Here is a 23,150-nt window from a genome sequence, read left to right on the forward strand (position 1 = left end):
AGGAAACATTCTTTTTTTTTAATTTTTTTTTATTAGTTTTCTTTATTTTTGAGAGGCAGAGAGAGACAGAGTGCGTGTCGGGGAGGGGCAGAGAGAGAGGGAAACACAGAATTGGAAGCAGGCTCCAGGCTCTGAGCTGTCGGCACACAGCCCGATGCAGGGCCCAAACCCACGAACCGCGAGATCATGACCTAAGCCGAATTCTAACGCTCAACCAACTGAGCCACCCAGGCGCCCCATGCCAGAAAACATTCTGATTGTCAGGACAGGAGATGTAAAGATGCTACTCATATCTAATATAGAGATACCAGGTATTCTGTAAAACATTCTACAATTAATACACACACAAAGAGCCTCCCCGCCCCCCACACAACAAACAATTGTTTGGGGAAAAATGTCAATAGTGCCAGTATATAAATAATGCATTACTGAGTGCCAAGCCTCAACAGTGAGAAACCTTGGTCTAAAGGCCCACTTTTAGTCACTTAATGTCGAGTGGCAGCAAAAAACACAGGCAGTCTCTCAACCAAAAATTAAGCCAAGTTGTCCACTGGCTCAGGGAATGGGTCTGTCAGTTCTGCAATATTGCTTTGAAGCAGGAGCCACACAATAAATAATGAGACTCGCTTACAGAGTGCAGTCCTGAAAGGCAAGCACTAAACCCATAGGAATGAAAGAGTTGGAACAGAAGAGATAAGAAACACCAATCCAAAATGACCCTTTCAATCAAAACTCAAAACATGTGAAGCAATGCTAAGAAAGCCAGAAAACAAAAATAACAATTAGAGTTATAAACACACTTAAGATAGGATTAGTTTTAAGGAAAAATGATAAAGATTTTTAAAGGGTACTTATATTCATTAACAGGGAATATAAGTATATAAATATCAAATAAAAAAAACAAAGAAAAAATAAAACAAGAAGTTTTACAACAAAGAAATACAAGAAGAAATACAACAAAAATCCATGAAGTGGATTTTATACTAGACCAGACATAGGCACAGAGAACTGGGCTATAAAGGTGATCAATTCATTTAGAGCACAGAGAAAGGAGATAAAAAGAATTTAAAAATGTGAAAAGTCAGCTAGGGAACATAAAGGATAATCTTCAGGTTCCAATACACATCGTATAAGAATTTCAGAAAAAAAGATAAAAAAGGAAATGACTGAAAATCAGCATCTACAAAGGAGAGCTGAGAATTTTCCAAGAGTAGAGAAAAACACAAATCTTTTAACCAAAAGATATTCCAAATTTCAAGCAAGATAAATACAAACCTATTCTTAGCTAATGCCACAGCAAAACTGGAAAACATCTAGAAGGACTATAAAATGTTAAAACCAACAGAAAAGACCCTGTATAATCAAAGTAGATAAATTCATCTATGAGACAGCCAATAAAGATAAAATAATGTCTTTCAAATATTTGAGGAAAATGCCTGATAATTTAGAATTTTATACCCACCTATACTATCTTTTAAGAGTAGAAGTGAAATAAAGACTCTATGTGTACAAAGATTATAAGAGTTTATCTCCTGTATACCCTCTCTAAAATAAATACTAAATGCTAGTTTTTGTGAAGAAGAAAGACAGATAGAGGAAGACCCTTAGGATCCAGAATGAATGTGGAGTGAAAGTGTAAAGTACATATTTTTTAACAAAAAACTGTCAGTTGTACATATTCATTCTCTGCATAATAATTAGGATACCAGTAAACTGGTACAAGACCCTAGCCTTTTCCATAAAGAAATCTCCTATAAACTCAATCAAAGAGTATGGTAGAAAGGTACCATATAGGATCTACCTAGAAATATTACAAGGCAAAAAAATAAAAGCAGAAAACACACATGGGGAAAAACAGATGGAAAACACTCACTTAAATCTTGTGATCATGGATTTTGTTTATGAGTTTTAAATTTTTGAATAGTTCTTCAAATCTAGCACAAAGGAGATCTATAAGAGTTTGGAGAAACTATGGCAAGACAACAAAAAGTGAAAATTTGAACTTGCATAGATCCAAAAATAAGTGGAAGAAGCAAGTGAAATAACTGCACAATGACAACCACAAAAAGCCATTTGGAAGTAGCTCAAGAATAATAGCCATTGCTTAAAACATAGCAAAGGACAGAGAAAACATGACTGAGGCAAGTGAAGAGAATGAAATGAAAATAAAACATTAGAGAGATAATGTTATAGAGAGATAAGCAAATAATATCCAGCATAAGGTTAACTGGTATCTCCAAGAAAGAGGAGCAAAATAATAGAAGAAAAATACTTAAAGAAAAAGTTTCATAAATGAAAGAATTTAGTCATAAATTAATGCCTAAGGAAATATTAATCTATAGCAACCAATAGAAAGACATAATCTAATAAAATTGCTGGGAGTTCAAAGATAAAGAATCCTTTGCTTGACCAACAGCAACAACAAAAAAAAGTCAAGTCATCAAAAAAGAAGTAAAAATTTAGGCAGGCCTCAGACTTTTTTGCCAGAGCAAGTCTTAATATGTGGAAACTATAAAGCAATGCCTACAAAGACTGAAGAAAGTATGACATAATACATAACCAGACAAACTGTGGCCCAAATATAAAGGTAAGAGAAAATTAATTTTTTAAAATGAAAAAACATAGTTCCCAAGAGTTTTCTACAGAAATTCCAGAAAATGAACAGAAAACCTATGGCACAAGAATGAATGCTAAGTATTGGATCCATTTTATCATAAAATTAAGATTAAAATAACGTGGAGACTATCGTTACAAAAGAGAATATAACTGTATAATCCTCACTAATAAAGCTGATAGAAGGGAAGATGAGAGGCAGTCAATGTGGGCAGATTTCTTCAACTCTTATCACCAAGTATCAAAAGATATTCAGATACAATAGATTAAATAACAGTGGTATAAATGTATTTAAAGGAATCAGATAACATTAATAAAAATAATATATTCAACAAGAAAAATTGAGTGGCAACACAGAGATAAAAATGGAAAATTTTAAATTGTACTAATTCCAGCATTCTTATAGAAAGGAATTAATAAATACAGTTGTTGGTTCACAAACTGGACACAGAGGCCAGGAGAGATTGAAGACAGGGGCAGGTCACTGCAGACGGGAAGGTGGCAGTTTTAACAAGCGAGGGAACTTCCAAGGCTTATCTCACTCGGGCAGCCAAGAGACCAGTAGATTTCTACACCTACCACCAGAATCTTCAAAATTTATATACAGGGGCCCTAACAGGGTTCAGATGTTCTCAGGGACACATTGCTCTCCCAACGCCGTGACCCTGAAAGCAGTGGCTCTGGCTGCCGGAATGGTGGGCAGGGCATGCATCCAGAGACAGGGGAGGGGTGAGGAGACTCCAATTGCCAGCTTGCCCAGATCTAGCTTGAGGCTCAACCACTGTTCATGACCTCTTGATGACTTCCTCTATAGTTCATAACATAAAAAAGGAATTACTAAAGCAAAAATATTACATCTGGAAACATATATACACAGAAGCACAAATCTTGTCAAGAAAGAGAGAATATAGGAGCAATAAAACAGAATTAAGAACAAATATATCTCTTAGATCAATAAATATACCGTATGTTTTATACATATAGTACAGTATAAGAGTATGTTAAAAGAGGAGTGCAAAGCAGCATTTAATTCCCTGCAAATTGAAAAGACATAATGTCCTAATCTGGGCTCCCCTGAAAAAGGGGCTGATACAGATAGTTAATTTGGAGAAGTAATCCCAAGGATCAGGGCTGGAGGGCTGGGAAAGGTGAATCGGGGGGAAAAGGGTGTGTTGTGTCATGGAACGGATTACCACTAGGACCTCTGTATAGCCATGTGAATATACCAACTGTCTCTCCAAAACAGGGAAAAGGAGGATATTTATTCATGGTCTGCTGTCCTCCATTAGTCATGAATTTTTGCTGATGATAGTGGCTGAGCAGGTATGCACAGATACTTAGCTTCACGTCCCGGAGGAGGTGAGAGGCTGTCAGATCCACACACAGAGCCAGCTGCAGCCACAGCTGGAGTAAAAGGTGAGCCCAGGGAATGTGATGTAGGGCACAAGCTATGTGTGATACACACACCTAGAGGAAGCATCTCAGACAGGTTGAAAATAAAATAACTCAGCAAAGGCTTATTGGGTATTTACATGGGGGAAAAATCCAGACAAGGTTAAATTTAGGGTAAATATTATTGAAAGGGTACAATTCACAGGGAAGATCTAAAAATTACAAAAATATTTGCACCAAATAACACACAGCCACTATCAGAAAGCAAAAACTACAGTAAACAGAGGAGGAAAAGACAGAAAATAAAATCAAAATAAAATTCCAGGAACAATTTGAGTCCAAGAAGAAATCAAAGTGAAATAGGAAGAATATTTAGAACATAACAATTAAATAGAAAAAAAGGGAGAAAGTCTAAGAGTTACTTCAAAAAAAAGTAACTGGCCCAGGTGCTTTCATCAAGTTCTAACAAACTTTTCTTTTTGAGATATAATTGATATATAACATTATATCAGTTTGAGATATACAGCATAATGATTTGATATTTGTATATATTGCAAAATGACCATCACAATGTTTATTTAACATCTATCAACACACATAGTTACAAATACTTTTCTTGTGATAAGAACTTTTAAGATCTATTCTTTTAGCTACTTTCAAATACACAATATAGTATTACTAACTATAATCACCATACTGTACATTACATCCCCACGACTTATTTATTAAGAAACAGATACCCCCACTACTATGTCAACTATTCCAGATAAAAAGATTTAAAAAGGAAAGCATTCAAATAATTTGTATGAAACAAGTGTAACAACAGTACCAAACCTTGACAAAGATTGAACCCACAAAAAAGGAACCTACAAACCAACTCCTTTACAGTTATTGATGCAAGTGTCACAAAAACATTAGCAAACAGAATACAGGAGAATTTTCTATAATAATAAACCATGATACTATGCTTTCTTCAAAGGTTATAAAAATAGTTTAATATGAATCTGTTCATATAATTCACCATATTTCTTTTCTACTTCATGAATAGAACGATTCATACTAAACTACATAATTGCTGAAAAAACATTACAAATTTTAATGATTCTTCATAAGAAATTTTTAAAACAAAATATATGGTACTTCCATGTATGTGTGTCTATGTGCATATGTATTTGATAGGAAAAGAGCAAAACAAAATGTCTTCTTATGCATTTATGTTTAATATTGTTCTAGAAGAAAGATTCAAAAAATGAGGTTACAGGAAAAATGAAAGTAAGATTTATCCCTATTTGAATGAATTGTTAACTATTCATTATTGCTATTATTAACTAGAAACTCCAAAAACAATCATGTGAAAAGCTATTTCAAATAGCAAGATAAATTACAAATTTCACTAGGTAAAAAATAATATATAAAAATCAAAAGTTTTCATATATAAATACAAGTTAGCAGACATAATGGAAGAAAAATCAATAGCATCCAAAAAGATAAAATACCTAGACTAGAAAATGAATTTAACAAGAACTGCATAGGAAATCCATAGAGAGAAATCTGCAAAATGGTACTAAGGATAGGCTCCTGGGTGGCTCAGTCAGTTAAACATCCGACTCTTGATTGCAGTTCAGGTCATTTTCTTACAATTCGTGAGTTCGAGCCCAGCATTGGGATCTGCACTGATGGCACAGAGCCTATTTGGGATTCTGTCTCTCCCTTTCTTTCTGCCCTTCCTGACTTGTGCACACATGTGTGCTTTCTCTTTCAAAACAAATAAATAAACTTAAAAAAATAAATAAAATGGTACAAAGGAATCACAAAAATACAGATGTATAGAATCATGTTCTTGAATACATATAAAGAAGATGTCAGTTTCCCGTGTTGATCTGTATTCAATGGAACTCCCTCTAAGAATACCAACAGTTTATTTTTCACCAGGCAAACTGAATCTGATATTCATATGAAAACATTAACAAACAAGAAAATCCAGGAAAAGTCTGAAGGAGTCATGAAGGGAAAATTTCACTAGCCTACACTAAACCTCATTATAAAATTATACTACTCAGCAATACTGATATGTGAGTAGACAGATCATCCAAATAGAATAGAAAGTCCAGGATTGAACCTAAAAATAACCTAATATAAGATAAATGTGGTATTTTCTTTCAATGAACAAAAGATGGACTACTCAATAAACTGTTTTGAGATACATGGTTTGCCTCCTGGATTCCTACCTCGCACCTACATAAAAAAAATAACTTTCAGATTGATCAAGGATTCAAACACCAATCTTGTAAGAAAGTACTACATGAAATTATGGGAGAACTGTTTTTCTATATAATTTTGGAAGATCTCTCTAGGTAAGATACAAAGCTTAGAAACCCTAGATGCAGAAATTAATAAATTTGACTCATCAAAAAGGTTTTTTAAAAATTATCTCCTAGGCAAAAAATACATGAATTGTATCAAAAGGGGACAACAGGTTGAGAGAAATATTTGAGTCTCATTTCACAAAGGCCTAATTTCTAATTTCTTTAACATAACTTGAGCATTTACAATTCCATAAGAAAATGATTAGTTATGGGGTGCCTGGGTGGCTCAGCCGGTTAAACCTCCAACTCTTGATTTCGGCTCAGGTCATGATCTCACAGTTTGTGAGTTCAAGCCCCGCGTCCAGGCTCTGTGCTAGCAGCACAGAGCCTGCTTGGGACTCTCTCTCTCCCTCTTTCTTTACCCCTCCTCTGCTTGTACACGTGTTCTATCTCAAGATAAATAAACTTAAAAAACTAAATAAAGAAATAAAATGATTAATAATACACTGGAGAATTATACAGAAAATTAAACAGACAAGACATTAAAACAGTTCTTAAATGTATGAAAAATTTCTCAATTCCACTGAAGGAGATCAGAATATGTCACCCCAAATATGCCAACTTGGGCACATTGATTATTTTAGGCTGGAGACAAGTGAGAAACAGCAGGCATAGGAAGAACTTTCTGCCCTCTGCCAAAAAAGCAGGGTACGAACTTCCTGTAAGAAAGGTGTCCTCCCTGTACCAGGAAGAGGAGAGCCCTCTTACCATTAGAGATGAGGAGTCAATGCTGAGATAAGTCTGCACAAACAAATCTTATCAGAATAACCCTGATCTTACATATATTTTCCCCTCATATATTCTCATTTACTTCCTGGTCCCCCTTATATGTTTCCCAGTCACTTTCCTACAATTCATTGGCCTTAGAGGCCCAAACCCTCTTCTTTGTCTACTCACCTCTCCCCTGTTTATTGTCCTTTGTTAAAATGGTACATACACTCCCAAATCTAACTGATTTTTTGAGTTTTCACTTCTTTTCTGTGAAGCCCTCATGCATGTAAAAATATTGACATCAGTAAACACTGATGCCTTTCCCCTGTTAATCTGTCTTTTTTAAGTTTAGTTTGTAGGACCTAGAAACTAAACTAAAGAAAGTAGAGGAAAAGTTCTTCTCCTTTATATCACTCATAAGAAAAAAAACTAATTACAAAATGCCATTTTTACTTATCATATTGATCAAAGTGAAAAAAAAAAGCCTTTGTTAACACACTGAATTATTGAAAAAGTAGTAAGTGGGTTGGCCCATGAATTGTTGGTGGGTGTGAATAATTTCAATAAAAACAACTTGGCCATCTCTCTTGAAATTAAAAATTAACACACCCATTTCCCTAGAAATGGTACTCCCAGAAACTGCCCCTAATGAATGTGTACATAGTGCAATTAATCATGTGCAAGATGATTCACTGAAGTATTGTTTGCAACAGAATGTTCACTAAGAGAGCAAACTAAATAAATAATATGGAAATCCTCTCATAAAATGGAATATCATTTAAAGTTAGCTCAAAATGGACTGATAAGGAGAGATTCTTAGGATACATTTTAATTGAAAGAAAAATCAAGGTTCTGAGTAAAGAAAAAAAGGAACGTAGATATGTGCGCCCATATGTACATAGGCATAGAATATCACTGGAAGGGTCTACCAGAGCCAGTAAAAGTGGTTGCGGCCATTGAAGAAGCAGAGTTCTGAGGATATAGGTGGGGTATTTCAAAATTTGAATCATATTCATGCATTTCCTATTTAGAATATATCACATATGCTAATGTGTATTATAAATCTTTATGTGGTATTTTTGAAATGTGCTGAGCTACTGAGTCATTTTTTAGCGAATACACAGAGGAAACAGTCACCTCTTCTCCGTGTCTTCTCTAGTAAGAAATGATGTCTCCTTTTCTTTGCATTCATCATATGGTATGTGCTGTGGCAGCATCAGAAAGTATTACTGGTATTATGCTCACCTATATTCATGTCTGCTCAACCCCCTTTAAATCATAAGTTACTTGAGTCCATTCCTAGTGCCTTATTCATCTCTGTATTACCAGCATTCATCACAGTGCCAACACACAGGAATCTGTTGAAGTGACACATCCCTTGCCCTCATACTTTACATTAGAAGAAACTTTTGGGAGGGGGGAGAGTGCCACAGACAGGGACATATGGTGCAGCCCAGTTAGGCATGAGCTGCCCATCCATCCAGAAGAGATCTAACTGCCCTGTCCCCTTGGTTACCCTGACTGGTCACTTGACTATTCAGCTGCCCTTGTTATTGTAATCCCTCAGATGGCCATCTGCTCTGCTCACGTGGGAGAGCTGGCCCCAGGGAGAAGTGCTCAGCTGCCCTGCATCCTCAAATCAGGTCAATTACACCAGTGCTCCTTAATTGCTCATGACGGCTTGGCTATTGTGTATGAACCATCAGTAATTTCCAGTTCATTGTGGTTAAAAATTCTGGACTAATGAAGGTTCCAACCTGTCCCCCAGGGTCCCTGGCACCACTCAGCTTGTACATGTTGCACAGCATGCTAGATTCCATTTCACACCCTATCAGCCGCTGAATTTCAAGCTGAAGCCTAAGTTAAAATAAAACCATACCACAAAGGACACGGCAAGAAGTATCATTTAAAGACAATGATTCCTTCTCAGTGGAAAGAAACAGGGTGAGTACAACGATCCCGACAAGGGCCCCGATCGGTCCTCAGAGCAGCCGCCTGCACCCCTGAGCACAGGCTGTTAGGTGATGCTGCTGCTGTTTCATCTGAGGAATGACCAGTCCCACAGGTGAGCGATACGAATGACTTCCTGGTCCAAATTTAGGGGTTTTTGAAAAATTTCTGAGAAGTTAAATTATCCTTCCTAGACTTCTCATTTGAGAAACTCTGGTGTTCATTTTTCACCTTGTCCCGCTGTAAATGAATAATCTTCCTGAAAACTCACTACACTTTGAACAGTTGAGTTCCTTTTGTCTAGTGATGAACAAAGAAAAAGTTGATGGAAATGTCCCAGGTGGCACATTTGAACAGGCCAGATTTGTAACAAAAAACCAACCTCTTCTAGCTGTGTGATACTAAGAAATTTAAACCTTAAAGCTCTCCAACTTTTCTCTCTGCCCCCCTTCTCTCTGTATGATTATACATGTTAACAATATAATAATTATACATAATTATTCAGAATCACTTGCATATTGAAATACACTCTCAGGTCAAGGATTTCATTGATACTGTATTTGATAAAGTTAATGACATAGAGTGGATGTCCTGTCAACTTCACTTTCTCAGTTTTTAGACACCTATGCTTGGAGTTCATGTTCACAGAGATGCCTCTTCCAACATGATATTGCACTAAGCCAAAAGCCAGCCTTTTGCTGTCAACTCACAATACTGTAGCTGTTTTAGTTCCAACATTCTTTCCTGGAGTCAAGGAATTACCCAACTAAAAGGGAACTTCAAGACCATCTTTCCAAAAACCCTCCCTTTAAGAAACTAAAGAATCCCAATAGGTTAGATGTGTTTCCCAGTCACATGGCTCAATAGTGGTGATCACAGATCTAGCACCCAGGTCTCCTACATCCTTGGTTAAGCACTGTGAGCCTCACAGACCTTCCACATGCCCAAGAAACCCTCCCTCCCTTCTTTCCTCCTCCTCCTCCTTCTCCTCCTCCTCCCTCCTTCTTCTTCCTCTCTCTCTCTCTCTCTCCACACACACACATGCACACACACAGAATTTTCTAGTATTTCCATTACCAAATGAAATTGTACCAATTGAATTAAAATAATAAAATTAGTTCCTTCTTTTCTTCATTCAAAGGAATTTTTAAAACCTACTTCCCATGACATACTAAATGCAGTCAAGGGTTAAAACATGCTTTCAGGGCTGCCTGGGTGGCTCAGTAGATTAAGCATCTGATTCTTGATTTTGGCTCAGGTCATGATCTCACAGTCATGAGATGGAGCCCTGTGTCAAGCTCGTGGAGCTTGCTTAAGATTCTCTCTCTCCCTCTGCCCCTCCCCTGTTCTTGTGCGCACGTGTGCACACGCATGTGCTCTCTAAGAAAAAATAAAATTAAAAAATAAAATAAAACAAATGCTTTGCATAAAATTCAGAGTAGTATATTCAAATTCAGAAAGAATCACTGGCTTAGAAAAACTAAATGTCCTTTAGAGGTGAGATTACATTTAAATTATCCTCTGCAGAAAGTAAGTTAGTATATCCTGATGGATATTCAGAAAGAAGTGCCCACAACCTTTCCTGGTGATCTGTCTCTGTAGTATTATGGTGGAGGGAACTCTGAACCAGAAGTCAGGAGACAGAGTTTTGGCCTCAGCAATGGTTGCTTCTCACTCAAGGTATGACTCTGAAAAAGGAACTTCTCCAGCTCTCATCTGTAAATGAGGGCAGACCCTTCCAACTCTGCCTTGCTGATTTCTATGGCTGCATGGCCTTTACACCTTAATTTTATTTTTTATGATGCTTTTTTGCAGTTTCACACAGACAGTAGACACATGTCCAAAAAAAAGTAGATAAATAAAGGCTATAGGTTGTGATTCTAAAGTGATTAATTGAAAGTCATGCTTGTTTTGTTTTTAAAGTAATCATTCCAGCAGTTGTCTTTAGGTAAGCATTGTTCTGTAAGCAATTATCTTAAGAAGCAATATGGTCTCAAGTCAGTTAATACAGCACATGTAAAACCTCACTACCTTATCCTAGAGCATCCTTTCTTTTTTAACACTGTTTTGTCTACATCATTCCATTTATTTGTCAGATAGGCCATAATTTGTGATTGTTCCTCCAAATCAAAACACTACTGAAAGATGACAGGTCATCACTGGGGGTGCATCAAATTAGTGGCCTCAGGCTTCAAATATACAACTAACCTTTGAACAACACAGTTTTGAACTGCATGGATTCACTTACATGTGGATTTTTTTTTTTTTTTGATACAGGTATTTCATGTTTGGATATTGAGTGTTCAGAAGTGCTGGTTAGAACAAAGAATCAGACTTCCTTGCCTAATAATTGTGTTATTTGTTCACATAGTGGTAAATGTCAGTATTTTTTTCTTAGTATTACTCTTATACAGGAGAGAAAAAAATCCCTAATGGGCAATCAAAAAATTCTGACTGTGCTTCCATTTAAAAATACTACCTAGCAGATCCTGACATACCTTCCTCTGATTTAAATGCTAAAATATCAATGTAGAAAAGAAAAAGAAAATGTTAAGGTAGATAAACTATTGCCAGAATTTGAAAGAAAATTCAAAGAACATTATCACCAAAGGAATTTGAGAGAAATATAACTAGGCTTCACCTCAGAAAACAATCCATCTTGATAAAAAAAAAAAAAAAAAAAACAGGGGCGCCTGGGTGGCTCAGTCAGTTAAGCAGCCGACTTTGGCTCAGGTCATGATCACGCAGTCCGTGAGTTTGAACCCCGCGTCGGGCTCTGTGCTGACAGCTCAGAGCCTGGAGCCTGTTTCTGATTCTGTGTCTCCCTCTCTCTGACCCTCCCCCGTTCATGCTCTGTCTCTCTCTGTCTCAAAAAAATAAATAAACGTGGGGCGCCTGCGTGGTTCAGTTGGTTAAGTGGCCGACTTCGGCTCAGGTCATGATCTCGCGGTCTGTGAGTTCGAGCCCCGCGTCGGGCTCTGTGCTGACAGCTCAGAGCCTGGAGCCTGTTTCAGATTCTGTGCCTCCCTCTCTCTGACCCTCCCCTGTTCATGCTGTGTCTCTCCCTGTCTCAAAAATAAATAAAACGTTTAAAAATAAATAAATAAATAAACGTTAAAAAAATTAAAACAAAAAACAAAAAACGACTTTTTGTATCCCATATCATCTGACCCTTGATTTAAAGATGAAGGGAACAAAATGATAAAGTTAGCAGTCATCCATATACTTAGTAGATGCTGCTTTCATTATTAATTTCTTTTTTTTTTTTAATTTGAGAGACTGTGCAAGCAGGGGAGAGGAGCAAAGAGAGGGAGAGAGAGGCTCCACACTCAGTACGGAGCCTTATGTGGGATTTGATCCCATGACCCTGGGATCATGACCTGAGCTGAAATCAAGAGTAAGACGCTCAACAGACTGAGCCACCCAGACTCCCCATTAATATTTTTCTTAAGTAAACATTCACATTCCTTTTGGGGTGAGGAAGAAGTTCTGAAATTAGATAGTAGTTCTTGTTGCACAACATGGTGAATGTACTTAATGCCACTGAACTGTGCACTTTAAAATGGTTAAAATGGTAAGTTTAGTGTTATTTGGCCACAATAAAAATAAATTCATTAATAAATAACTTCACACAGAAAAAAGGAGTAAAGTAAAGCCCCATGGACCCATCACCCATCTTCAACAATTATTAACCCATAGCCAATATTTCATTTAAATCTTTATTCCTTCCATTCCACACTGCATTATTTTGAAAAAATACCAGGCAGCATATCACTTCATCCATAATTATTTCCAAGTGTTTCTCTAAAAGACAATAATACTTTCTTAAAACATAACTGTTATCATGCCTGAAACTAATAATAATTCCTTGATAATCAAATATTCAATCAGGGTTCAAATTTCCCTCTTTGTCTCACAATGTTTCTTGATTTCAAATGTGATTCAAACAAGGCCACGCTATTTACTATGTCTCTTTTGTCACTTTCAAGTGTAGATTCACCACTCTTTCAAAATTTCCTCACAATTTAATCACTGAACAAACTGGATTGTTTGTCCCAAATATCTCCTGACGTTCTGAATTTTGCCAAGTACATCGTCATAGTGTTGGTTTACATGTTCTCACATCCCTTGAGTTTCCAGAGCACTAGTAATTCAATCTAGGGGCTCAAGCAGATTGTAGTTGGATATGTTTCATAAGAATACTTCAATGTTGTGTTACAGAATCCCACCAGGAGGCATGGGTGTTTGGCTTTCTCTTTTTCCATCATTTAAGACTGACCCATGGGTTTAAATGGTATCAGTCATAGCCACCCTTAATAATTCTCCATAAGTTTTTTTACCTAATAGTCTTAGCAGCCAGTAATAATATCGCCTATATCTATCACTTCCTTATAGGTTGCAAAATGGCATACTTTAATTCTATCATTCTTTCTCCTTTGATTAGCTGTAATGCAAAGATGAAGAAAGAATTACTTCATCAACTATTAGGATCCACTTAGACAGAGTGACAGGAAAGGCAGGATACATACTTCATTTCAAGGCAAGAGCACTGTCTCAAAAATCTCCAATCAGACTTGTCAGAGAGTACAAATGAGCCAGTCCCTAAGAATTACCAGAAATACCTGAGAGGGGATGGGTCTTGGGGTAGAGGGTGTCAAACAAGCAGCTGGAATTCCTGCTCAAACAGGGAACACATCCTACCGAAATTTAAATAACTGCTGTTAAAATAACTCAATTAGTATCCATAGACTCATGAGGCACAGGAAAATTCAAGTTACATTAGATTTTAGTACAATAAATTAGTAGGGAAGGGAAAAATTATGTATTGGACTAGGACAATTAAAATGGTTATTAAAAGTATGTATTAAATTCGACTGGGACAATAACAAAAATACTTGGGAGATAAAAAATATACTATCCTTAGCTCACATGTTACACCAAACAGCACCAGTGAATTAAAGAACTAAATATAAGACATGAAACCAAAGAAGCATGGACTTCTTAGTGAATATTTATCTGACTATACAGTAAAATTTCTAAGCCTAACAACAACAAAGGGAAAAACCACAGCGCAAAAAAAAAAAAAAGAATATTATATTTTATTTCACATGAATTTTAATGTTTGTCAACTGTAACATAAAAGGTAAATGACAACTTGGAAAAAAATGAACAATATGCTCAATATATAAGAACTCTTATTGGGAGAGTCAGTAAGAAAATGGTAAACATTATAGTAAAATAAGATATGCATAAGTCATTCAGAATGAAGAAAGAGATGCAAATTAAATCACAATAAAATTCTATTTTTTCCTTTAAAATTGAAACCAGGGGCGCCTGGATGGCTGAGTCAGTTAAGCATCCGACTCTTGATCTCAGCTCAAGTCATGATCTCATGGTTTGTGAGTCTGAGACCCACATCTGTCAGTGAAGAGCCTGCTTGGGATTCCTTCTCCCCCTCTCTCTCTGCCCATCCCAGTGTGCACGTGCTCTCTTTCTCTCTCTCTCTTTCTCAAAATAAATAAACTTAAAAAAATTAAAAAAAATAAAATAAAATTGAAACCAATTTTTCCCCTTATGTTAAAACCTAGCATAGGATGGGGCGCCTAGGTGGCTCAGTTGGTTGACTGTCCGACCTTGGCTCAGGTCGTGATCTCACAGTCTGTGAGTTCGAGCCCCGCATCGGGCTCTGTGCTGACAGCTCAGAGACTGAAGCCTGCTTCAGATTCTGTGTCTCCCTCTCTCTCTCTGCCCCTCCCCTGCTCATGCTCTGTCTCTCTCTGTCTCAAAAATAAATAAAAACATTTTAAAAAATTAAAGAAAAAAAAACCTAGCATTGGAACTGGTACAGGAAAAAGAAAACCCATGCTCCATTTTCACATATCAGTAAAGGAAATCACACATCAGTAAAATTTTTATGAAGAACAACTTGGTAACATGGATGAAGGGTCTTAGAAATATTCTTACCCTTTGAGCCAAAACATCCTTTACTACAAATTTAGAATTTCTTTTAAGGATATAAATAGAGACATACATTCATATTCGTTACAAAGTTGCTCCTGGCAAATTTGGAAGACTTGGAAACAATTTAGATAAATAGTGCAATTATGAGATGAAAAACCATAGAGCTAATAAAAACGTTTTCAAAAATATTTTAAAACGTGTGAAAATCCTTCACTATATAATAATAAAGAGAAAAAATAAGGTTCAAAATTATTTCCATAGTCTGAATCCAATTTCATGTACATGCGCATATATATATACATAAGTATATATACACACTTACAAGCAAGTATAAATGTATGTCTACATACATACCTATATGTCTACATACACATACACATATATGTAAATACGTATTTATATATATATATTGTATGTGTGTGTAAGTGAGTGAATAGATTTGTTTTCCTTCTGTATAAATTTTGTTTGGTTACATATTTCCTAATGAAACATAACTTTATAATCAAATTAAAGAAAAATTAATATTATTTTAAAAGAAATTTCTTGTTCGACTCAGCTGTTGCATCTACGTACATTCATTTCATTGCCATAAATTTTGAAAACATTTTCTATTATGTGCCAGATACTGTCACTACTGGGATCCATGGTGAAAGGGGCCTGGCAGTTATACAATACTTGAATAAGTTGCTGACCGTTCCCTTCTGGAAGTCACATGCGAGTGAAAAAGATCTTTACAAAACTAAGTATGGTTTTATTGTACTCAGTGCTCTAAAAGAAGTATAAACCAAGAGTGTTGTTGGTATTTAACGTGAACAGGGTCATTCACTACTAAGAGACAGAAGTTATCAATTCCGTTCTTGCTGTTATACGGTCCTGGTTTTCTCTTGAGTCATCCCTACCTTCTTAGTGCAAAGGGTTGCAAGAGTTCACGATTTTCCCATTAAACATGAGAAATAGTCACCAGCCATGCTTGTCTTTCTCAGCCTCTCTGCCCTGTTCCACATCAGCTAGCATCAGGTCCCAATCCAAACCAAGCTTGGAGGTTTTGCTCCACGAGTTATGTGGGCAGAGTTAATGGAGCTATCACTTGCTCTTGTCTGCAAACAAGGAATGATGGATGGCTATCTGCTAAATGTATTGAACTTCAGTCCAAGAGAGTTGCTCCTTAGCATGCAAGAGAAAGAGAAAAATTAGATTTCTCATTTCTTCATTCACCTCCTGCATTCCAGGAATACTTGTCCTCTCTTCCCTTCTCATGCTAGTCACCAATATAACTAACAAGTTCCTCAGTGTCAACCCACAGACATAGGTTATTTAATGCAGTGCTCTTGTTCCTTCATTCCACAAACATTCATTGAGAGCCCATTACGTGGCAAAGCTCTGTGCTAGAAGCTGGAGATACAAAATGAATAAATAGGGCTGGTACTTGGGCACTTGTGATATAGTGGGAGAGAGACATTAAGACAAAGCACTGAAATATACTATTGTAGGTGTTCTAATAAAACATACAGAGTCACAATTATAAACCTCTTTTATTGAGAACTTGCTATATAAGTTCTACCTCACATGCATTAAAAACATTCACTCCTTTGCAACATCCCTATGAGACGGTGAGAAATTAAACCAACATACTTTCCTGACCCTGTATTCTGGGACAATATTTTCCTGCTTGTATGCTAAAAATACTGAAACCAAGCAAAAGGAAGTACTTTTGTTCCATGAAATCTTTGTTCTTGGAAGATTAGACTGAGCCTATTAAAATAGTTTACTTATTAAGACTAAAGGTGTTCATCGGGGCTTGCTTTAAGATTTTTGCCTTACCATGTCTACCAACTCAAAGTTATTTTATCATAGACACTGCCCAATCCCAATCAATATTCTTCCTTGAAAGCTCCATCTTAAAAATCACACAGCTCCGGCCCTAAAACACTGTAAATATCATCCCCTCACTCCCCCATTGCAAGATGTTACTAAAAGTCAGTCACGCTGGCCTTCCTCCCTTACTTAGTAGGCCAATAAGCTTAGCTCTGCTTGACCAGCAGTCTTTCTCAGGATCTACTGAAAGATCAATGATCAGCAATTGAAATGACTCACAAGTCACCATTTCACAATTGTGTAAGGATAGACTCTAATCTAAACCTTACAATCCTGTCCATTCTGCCATTTACAGTGGATTAGAAGAAGTGATATTTTAGTGGAAAGTATGTGAGGGAATGGCGCAACGGAGGTGTCACTTAAGCTGAGTTTCAAAAGCCAGATAAAGTATTCATCTGACTTTCAGGAGAGACAATGATATTTGTGTGCAAGGAGACGGAGGCATGAATGTGTAAGGTAGGTTAAGAGAATTTAATTGCAGAAAGAGTACGTGCTGGAGTGGGGGTGTTAGGAAATGAGGCCGGAAGCATAGGTGGGGCCAGATCACAGAAAGTCCTATTTGCATCCTACGAATTTTGGTTTTACCTTGTAGGCAAAGAGAAAATGTGGAATTATTATTTTTTTTAACCAGAGTGACATAATCAGTTTTGTGTTTCTATAAAGACTATTCTGGCATTGATTTCAAAGGATAAGTCAGGAAACCAGGTGACTCATTGGGAAGCATTTCAGTAATCTAGAAATCATTCTGGCTGGTAACCCGGATGATGTCGGCAGTAGGGGGATATAGAGGATGGGACATATGGAAGAGACCAAGGCCATAAGATTTGATCATTAATGAGATGTTGTTAAGGAAAATGAAGAGCTTGGGATGACTCCAGGTTTCTAGTTTAAGCTAATGGGTACAATTTCAAAAATGGAAAATCCGAGGAGAAAATCTTTCTTGGGAAAAAAATAAAACAGGTATCTTCAGGTCTAGACATATTTTTTAGACATACTGAGTTCCAAGTAACTATGGACTATCTGGACAGGAAGTTGGATAATGATGGGGTCTCACAGAGGTCATATAAAAATACTCTTTCTTCTCTGAGCAAATTTTAAAAAATAGAAGACAGGAGTAAGACTGATGAGAAACTAAAATATTATTACCTTTTCTACCGATAGAGGCCAAGAAAGATGTGGCTTTAGGATCGTTAGCCAAATGAGCCTGCTAGCACAATTGCACATACACAGGTGGGCACTCTCACCCTGCTATTGGCACTGAGGTCCATGAGTCGGGCAAAGAAGCTGAGAAGGGGTAGTCACACGCGTAAGTTAGAAAAGCCAAGAGAAAGCGGTATCACAGAAGCCAGAGCAGGGAATTAGTCAGAAGGATGGAGGAAACAGTGTTAAAGATGGCATAGGTCAAGCAGGATGCAGCCAGGGAAAGATACGATGGAATTGGAAATTCAGAACATGGCAATCTGAGAGCAGCAGTCTAAGGGCCAAAAAGGGAGTATTCTTCTAATCTTCAAGGCTATGGAGGTATTACAAAACCTTGGGACTCGCACAGGGAAGTTATAGTAGAATACACGGAATGACAAGGCAAGGATCTTGGCTAATTCTTACAACCTTCTCTCATCTATTACATCCTCCCAAGACAGAAAATTTGGAAAAAAATTGATAACCAGCTCTCCTTTTGTTTTTGTTTTTTTTTATTTTTTAATGTTTGTTTGTTTTTGAGAGAGAGAAACAGAGCCCAAGTGAGAGAGGGGCAGAGAGAGAGTGAGACACAGAATCGGAAGCAGGCTCCAGGCTCTGAGCTGTCAGCACAGAGCCCGATGCAGGGCTTGAACTCACGAGCCATGAGATCATGAGATCATGACCTGAGCTGAAGTCAGATGCTTAATCGACTGAGCCACCCAGGCACGCCCCTCCTTTTTCTTGTTTAGTGGGTAAGATCAAATGGTTTATAAGATTTGGTACCAAGCTGCTTCTAAAGCTCTAAGCATTTATTTATAATAGTGAATGGATAATACTAGAAAGGAAAAGTTCCCAGAAGTGCTTCTGAAAGAGACAGAGAGCAATTTGAGAAAGATGTTAATTACAGAAGGCTCTAATCATGACATTCTCTTTGTTCCAAGACATGTACCCTCTCATTGTTAGTTTGGAAAAATGTCTAGCCTGGCATACAAGTACCACCCTGATCCAACTGTCCTCTACTCCCTCCCTGCATTCCTTCATCCATCCTATTTTCCAGCCTAGGGGTAAGCAAACTAAAGCAGGGGCCCAAAATGAACTTCCACCTGTTTTTGTTAGAAAAAAAAAAAAGTTTTATTGGAATCCCAGCAACACCCATTCATTTAGGTACTGTCTATGAGTATCTGTAACATAGACTATATGGTGTTCAAAACCAAAATATTTGTTATCTGGCCCTTTACAGAAAATGTTTGCTAACCCAACAGAATCTAGCTTATTCTTTCGCATACATACCCTTGATTCCCTCTTTCTTATCTTTCCTTTTTCTATTCTCACTTTGTGGAATCCCCTTCAAGTGCTACATATCCTTCAGGAGCTAGCTTTTCAGAATGCCATTTCTTACATGAAGAGTTCCCTGACGCCCCTCTCTGGAAGGTATTTCTGCTGTTTCTGAATTCCCATTACACCTAGTGTCTGGCATGTGTTGGGGGATCAGTAACTGGTGAGTGAATGGAAAAAGGGGTCTATTTCAGAGTATTATCTCTACTGCCTCTATCTTGAGGGTAGGTCAATCTGATACTTCTCAAAGTACTGAACACGGTACCTTGAACACTGTAGGACACAATGAGCATGTACTAAATGAAGGACTCAGAGGCAGTGGCAAGAATTTGTTAGAAGCTCCCACCATTCCAAATTTGGGATGCTTGGCCAAGGTAAACACAGATTCTGAAATCTTTGCAGGGCCCTCACAGCATTAGCTTTTATAGGATTTCTGCAATGGAAGCATTGCCTGCTTTTTATTTTCCTCCCTGGGATTTGAAACAGCTGAGCAGGAATCATGTGACAGAGGAATGAGAATTAACATTTGGGAGCTTGATACTCACAAGTGAGCTGAAGAGTCCGGGGAGATATGAAATATGCCAGATCCTCATGGGTCATGAATCTACAAACAAAACCAAATTACCTTTGGTTTGCAGTATGCAAAGCCTAAAACTACAAACAAAGACCTGAGGTTTTTTTCCTTTTTTTTATTTTCTAATTATAAAATACATAGAGGATAACATTTACTTTCTTAACCATTTTTAAGTATCCAGGTCAGTGGCATTAAATACATTCACATTATTGTGCTGCCATCACCATTATCCATCTCCGCAATTTTTTCATTTTCCCAAACTGAAAAATTTAAGTTCAACACTTGACTGACACACTTGGAATCTGGATTTTTCTCAGATGTTATCATGGACAGTCTGTGGCCTCATCAATTCATCAACTTAGGTCACTTGGTGACTCTTCCCAAGTATAACTCAAACATACAGAAAACGAATTAGCTGATTATGCAGAAATAAAAATTTCTACAATGAAATTTTAGAAGAAAATTATTCGGTGTGTTAGAACTCAAAGGCGATTCAAAGGGTTACAAAGCATCCACCATTTTCTGATGGGTAGGTTTGGGGTTGTTTGTTTTCTTAAGTACTGAACAGAATTATTAAGAAATATATTTTATGCAAGCATCTGTTCCTTTTCCATACAAAAACATGAAAAATGCTACTCCTCATATCATTCCCAGTGCCCAGCTATACTCATTTCCTGTTAACAGATGCTCCCATGTGTCCAAACACATTCCCAAGAGGGGATTCTGTATCTTCCATCCGAGCATTTCCAGTAACACGATCTTCTCGGCTAACATGGCAATCGCTGCAGGGTGTCCCACAAGGGGGCCACTCCTCACCTTATAATGTCTAACCACTGGAGTGTCCGTATGGTGAAGATTGATTTACAACCCAAGGTGTCTGGTCCCCGAGGGCCACTCACTTCACTCCAGCCTTCAAGAATCGTATTTCACAGTCCCAAATAACCCATTTGGGTAAACAATCAAATTGAGCACCAGAATTGCCGAGGGAGCAGATTTGGCAGCCAGAGAGCCGGGATGGGCAGCTTTGAGGCTTGGAGGCCGGGTGGATGTCTCTGGAGGTGGCACCGACACTGAGCCAGGCTTCTTGATTGGCAAGCACTTGGTTTCTGGTCCAAGTGTTTTCATCAGACAAGTCCAGGGGTTAACCACACTCCAGGCTCCAGTCCTCAATCCAGAAAGGCCGTGTCTTTAACACAGAGGACCAAATTCTGAAAGGAGCATGTTGGAGAAGTTTTCAATGGTTTTCAAGAGCTAGGGGTCTGTGGGCAGGCCCTAGGCAATTTGCACGCACCATGGGGAGAGAAGGGGCTTCCCATGCCAACACCTGGTGCACGAGCTGCACAGACTGGAGCATGGCACCTTTTAAAAAGTCACCCAAACTTCAGGGCTGGTGCAGGACAGGCTAAGGAAGTGCCTCAGAGTGCTCCATGGGCCGCCAGGGGGAAGACTGAGCTGGCGCCAGTCTGTCAGTCTGCCAGTCAAGATCCTAAGCTCTCTTCAGTCGAAACAGTTTTATATGTGTGTTATAATGATTAAAGAAGACAATTCGGCTGACATAAACAAACTGTATCTAGCACTTCATGAAGTGGACAGTCACCATTCTTAAGGGTCCAGAGAATTGTAAATGGAGCAGAAGGCAGGATGCTTTTGTACGGTAAAGAATAAGGGGCAAGGAAGTAAGTATAAAGCCCAGAGTTGGCTTGGCATTTGGGAACTGGATCACTGGTATACTGCATTTCTTGTCAATCAGCACATTTACAGGGACAGAAAAGTTATCTAAGTTTTGGTCAGCTGGCATGGCATCCTGGGCAGGAGCTGCTCTATCTTGGGGCTACAAAGTTTTCTATATCTATATCTATATCTATAGATATAGATATAGATATAGATATAGATATAGATATAGATAGATAGATATAGATATTGATATAGATATTGATATGGATATAGATATCTATAGATCTATCGATATCTATAGATCTATCGATATCTATATCCATATCGATCTATATAGATATCGAGAGATCTATAGATATCGATAGATCTATAGATATATCAATATAGATCTCTCGATATCTATATATAGAGAGAGAGAGAGGGAGAGAGAGAGAGAATGTGTGTGTATATATATATACATATATATATATATACATACATACACATTCTATATATATTTTTTTTAATATTTGGGGAAATGTATTTAAGAGTTCTTCTTTTTTTAAAAGACTCTACTGGCTTAAGAAACAAAAAACAAACAACACCCTCTGACGAGAAAACAGACACTTCCAGAGCAAAAAGACCGGGCAAGTTCATACCTACCGAGTGAGGGCCAGTGTTTGGAACCTGTGTCCTCCTAACCCCTGGATCCCTGCTTTCTCTCTACCCCACTGGCTGCTACACTGTGTACCCTTTAACTTCAAAACACAGAGTGGCTAAGCCATTTACAACATTCTGGTCTCAATTCTCATTCAGCGTGAACAGCAGGAGAAAATGAAACCTTTGAAAGAAGCAAAAAGGATCTGCCTGCGGGCATCCTGAAAATCAATGGCTGACCCAGAACAACCGTGAACATGCCCGGCCCAGGATCCAGTGCTCTTTGCACTGAACTCATTTTCACCTGCCCACAAACCCCTCACTATCTTTCATATTTCTGGTTCCCGCTTACTCAAGATGTACAAGGTGCCCGGGGAAATCCTAATGCCAGAATTTCTCCCAAATTATCCCTACACCTGGGCGCCAAAGAGCTCTGGGATTTCAGTGCCTTCCCAGCTAGTGTTATCTTCAAACGCAGGCTTGTTATAATTGAGAGACTAGGCCCTTGAGACAGAATATCTTCCCCTTAGATGCTCTTGCTAAAGCCCTGAGTAAACTTCCTGAATGATTAGTACTCAATATCATGGTCAGTAACTTGGAACAAGGAGGAGATGCTTCATAACAGTACTGCTCTGTTCTTTCAGAAAAGGAAAAATCCTCATATATTTCCAGGTTCTTTGCACCCCATCATTCTCACAAGTCCAAGTACCTTTTTTCCCCAGATATTTGAGGAGATGTATTGATCTAACCAGCCAGTAGGAGGCAAAATATGTCACCCCAAACATCTTTTCTTCCATTCATATAAATGATAAAAGGATTCAAAACACCAGCACCCAAGGAAACAATGAGGAGAGTCCAATTCTTTTCTTTTTACAGTTGGGTAA

The 23,150-nt window shown here is 37.8% G+C and overlaps 1 long non-coding RNA gene across 1 annotated transcript in view; it reads right to left on the minus strand.

Annotated features, from left to right (window-relative positions):
- The window catches only part of LOC122232926, a 220,474-nt gene that overhangs the window by 38,362 nt on the left and 158,962 nt on the right, over nt 1–23,150 (minus strand). Inside the window, exon 3 of the long non-coding RNA XR_006210305.1 lies at nt 19,928–19,986. This is a non-coding gene — a long non-coding RNA (uncharacterized LOC122232926). The remainder of the gene's footprint in view (nt 1–19,927; nt 19,987–23,150) is intronic.

This window comes from Panthera tigris, chromosome D4 (assembly GCF_018350195.1).
Source record: "Panthera tigris isolate Pti1 chromosome D4, P.tigris_Pti1_mat1.1, whole genome shotgun sequence".
Lineage (NCBI taxonomy): Eukaryota > Metazoa > Chordata > Mammalia > Carnivora > Felidae > Panthera > Panthera tigris.